We start from the raw sequence: 4,557 nt of genomic DNA, 5'->3' as shown, positions 1-4,557 counted from the left end.
ATTTACGCATCGTACTTTGTCGATTTAGACCCGTAATTATTGTCTGCAGCATTTTACACTTTCAAATCTATATCATGTTCTGTGGGCGACTGCTAGGCGTTTCTTCGGGTATTGAGCACTTAACCAACTGCATGGGGTGTCTCCGGAGGACCTTAGACATATCTTTCATTTAGTTTCTGATCGTGATCATTTCTTTCGTGTACTGTATGGTAAAGGGCGGTGATCTCTATACAAATACTGAACTGCACTACGATTCGAGTTACAGGCAATTTATATTGTTAATATACCTAACATATACCCAATAATAAGTACTGTAATGCAGTGGCGTTCATATAACTATAACCTGAAACGGAATACAACAAGCTAGATACTTAAATGTTTAGAATTTTCAAATCGACAACTTCAGTTTACGTGTACGCGTGGTCTTCATGAATATGTGTCTCCTTATTGACCACGTGGGGTTCCGCCGGGTAGGGTAACTGACTTCCTTGGGTAAGAGGGTCTCCTAACTGACCATTTGACCGCTTGAGGTTTCTGCGTGCAAGGGCCAACTGACTTACCATGTGGTGCTTCTAAGGATATGTATCACCTGACTGACCACGTGGGATTTCTGGGGGTAAGAGTTATATAACCGATCACGTGGTAATTCTAAGGGTATGAGTCTCCGGCTTAGTCACATGAGGTTCATTCGGGTATGAGAAACATGATCGACTAGGTCGGGTTTCTGCGGGTAAGGGGTCAACTGACTTACCACGTGGTGCTTCTAAGATTATATGTCACCTGACTGACCACGTGGGCTTTCCCTGGTTACGAATCTATTGATTAACCAAGTGGGGTTTCTGCGGGTTAACTGACTTAATTACCATGTGGTAATTCCACGTGGAGTTTCCCTTTCCCTGTGTATGAGAAACTTGGTCGTCCATGCGAGGTTTCTGCGGGTACGGATCAAATGTCTTACCACGTGGTGCTTGCAAGGGTACATGTATGTGTCACCTGAGTGACCACGTGGTAATTCAAAGGAAATGAGTCTCCTGCCTGACCACGTACGTGAGGTACCTCCGGGCACAGGGGCTTGGCACGATTTTCCAAATGATGGTCCATATATGTATATATATATATATGTATTATAGTGTCAAGGGAACTAACAACATAGAGGGAGGGGGGGAAGAGCGTATTTTTTTAAAAAATTATTTGACACTATAATACATATATATGGACCATCATTTGGAGAATCGTGCCAAGCCCCTGTGCCTCCGGGTAAAGTAAACCTGACCGTCTATGTGGGGTTTCTGCGGCTAGGGGTCACCTGTTTGACCAGAAAACCATGAATTATATCATATGTCCTGTGCAATTTTGTATATACATATGTATGTAATTCTCTACACTTTATATGTTTGTGAGAATAAAATCTTGTCATTGTCATATACCACCTGACTGATCACATTCAGCTAAAGAGAGCTTCTCATTGTACGGACTTGTAGGGTAATATTGAATTTATGGTCCGTGTCATATCTGCATGTTAAATTAGATAAATGTATTGTACATTGATTGACAGACTTTTGCAAATGGTTGTACAAAATATGCGTCTGAATAGGCATTGATCTTTCTGCATGGCGTTGTCAAAAGCATGGCGCGTCATTTTCATAGCGATATGTAAACATTGCACCTGTTTTCATATTATTCTCTCCTCTACATAATCATCGTGGTCCTGTGAAGGTATGTAAGCATTTAATGTTTTGTTCGACAAACTTTTCTATGATCCACTTTAATTTTAAATATCTTAAATTTAAGACATCACAATGTGTCGACTATACTGGGGATTAATGATTTGTGTAACTTGATATTGCGTGCTCCACGGAACATGTTTTGTACGGCGTATTTTCCAGCTAAGAACACGGACGCTTGCATAGAAAATGTGAATTTAAAAAAATATATATATCAGTGATATGTTTTCTGTGTAAAAGTGCTTGCGATTTCCACATTACACGTTATCACTACCATATCTTTTTTTTTTAAATTCACATTTTCTATGCAAAGGCCTGTGGCTAAGACCTGTGATTAAGAATGCCTATTTTTAAATTCCTGATTCATCTTCGACTATAACATGCCGCGCGAATAAGGCGACTATACATGCATTTCGTGAACAGTCGGCGGATGGATATCGGAGTTATCGGTCTTTGTTATCGTATGTCCCACAACTTCACAGTTGTTGTATGCCTGATTTGATAAATTACCTGGTGCAGGCTCGAGCTAATGTTTAAACCGGTTGATGACGTAGATTAACTGGGCTGGGATGGAAAATTAGGTTTTCTGATATTAAGCTCAAATAGAGCATCATAGCACGACTTTAATATACAACTATCTGTTCTTATCAACTTTAACCAATATTTCATTATCGTTATTTTTACGATGTACATGTAAAGTATATCTACCAGTCTCAAAATACACCATGCACAGATTCTATTTTTTTGTGCTGGGTGATGCCCCCACACCTCACAACAGTAATTAAGTATACATGCTACATATGTATCAAATAGTGATAATTCAGTTTCAGCATTAAGTATATAATTTTTAATTATACTTTTAAGAAGATAATACGCTTTTCTTCCCTGTGATGCTAATGTTTTCTGTGCCATGGTAAATCTTCCGTTATGATTAAACACTAGGCCCTAATAACAAAAATTATGAAATTTAATTACTTTTAACAACATACCCCTAATTCCACTTCTCCATATTTTAAGCCAGAGTTTATCGTGAGTAACACTATCAAATGCTTTATAATCGACAAAAACAGTAAAGCTTTTTATTCTGTTGTAATGTATTTAAGGATTGAATAATGTTATGTTGAGGTGTATGGGGTATAAACCTCAAATGAAATCCAATGACAAAATTTATTTTCTTTCAAAAAAATCCAGAGTCATTTCTGGAACTCTCATCATTATAAAAATAAAACTAGTTGTTTATCAATTTGTCTGAAAGGTACTGCTATCAATATTTTACCTGAGTAGTGATTATAAATACCAAAAAATCACTGACACATGTACCTACCCCCTCTGAAGTGGTCTGTTGTTACATAAGGTAGGTGAGTTTGCAACACTGAAAGTCAAAATCTAAAATGTATTTTTAGAATTCAAGCATAGGAGTACCTTTGTAAATGTCATATGGTTATCCATAGAAAAGTATGATATCGTGCCTGTTACCTGTTTTGAGATAGATTTTTTTGAAGTTTCTGCTTATCCTCGCAGTAAACGAACCAACAATTTGGTTTATTAGGGAGAGTTGATAGGCCTTTGTGAAAACAAGAGTGTTCCATTTTCTAAAGAAACACAGGTAAAACCATAGCTAATCTCGCAAACACCCTGGTGTTTGTACAACTATTTCAATAGCAAATAATATTCACTGGAAGTCTGGTCATGAACCTTAAGAGTAGATACTAGCATGTTATCTATGGATGCCAAAGAGGGTGCTGTGCGAGGATGGAGTCCGTCCAGGATGTGTCTTATCAGTTCTCCCATTACTAGACTCCTCAATACTAGAAATACCGAAACTAGGACCTTTATCGTTAAATCTCCCACAGGTATCCTCATGAGTTCATGGTCAACACTGGACCACCTACATCACTTCAGCATTTATGTCTCCCAACGGTCGTGATGTCCCCTCCAGCTTGCTAAGAGAATAATCCATTTGATGTGTGGTATTAATTGTAGTAGATGAGGTTAACAATGTGTTGACTGACCTCGATGTCCTCGGGGTCCTAGTTGGCTGACTTCGATGTCCTCGGGGTCCTAGTTGGCTGACCTTGATGTCATCAATGTCCTAGTTGGCTGACCTCGATGTCCTCAGAGTCCTAGTTGACTGACCTCGATGTCCTCGGGTTCCTAGTTGGCTGACCTCGATGTCCTCAGGATCCCAGTTGGTTTACCTCGATGTCCTCAGGGTCCTAGTTGGCTGACCCCGATGTCCTCAATGTCCTAGTTGGCTGACCCCGATGTCATCAATGGCCTAGTTGGATGACCTCGATGTCCTCAGGGTCCTCAGGGTCCTCAGGGTCCTAGATGGCTGACCTCGATGTCCTCAGAGTCCTAGTTGGCTGACCTCGATGTCCTTGGGGTCCTAGTTGTTTAACCTTGATGTCTTCGGGGTCCTAGTTCGCTGACCTCGATGTACTCAGGTTCCTAATTGGCTGACCTCGATGTTCTCAGGATCCTAGTTGGCTGACCTCGATGTCCTCAGGGTCCTAGTTGGCTGACCTCGATGTCCTCAGGGTCCTAGTTGGCTGACCCCGATGTCATCAATGTTCTAGTTGGCTGACCCCGATGTCATCAATGTTCTAGTTGGCTGACCTCGATGTCCTCAGGTTCCTAGTTGGCTGACCTCGATGTCCTCAGGACAGAACTATTTCAATAGCAAATAATATTCACTGAAAGTCTGGTCATGAACCTTAAGAGTAGATACTAGCATGTTATCTATGGATGCCAAAGAGGGTGCTGTGCGAGGATGGAGTCCGTCCAGGATGTGTCTTATCAGTTCTCCCATTACTAGACTCCTCAGAATCCA

Source organism: Pecten maximus, chromosome 9 (genome assembly GCF_902652985.1).
Source record: "Pecten maximus chromosome 9, xPecMax1.1, whole genome shotgun sequence".
NCBI lineage: Eukaryota > Metazoa > Mollusca > Bivalvia > Pectinida > Pectinidae > Pecten > Pecten maximus.
The sequence above is the reverse complement of the archived record's forward strand: the minus strand, read 5'-3'. Positions refer to the sequence as shown.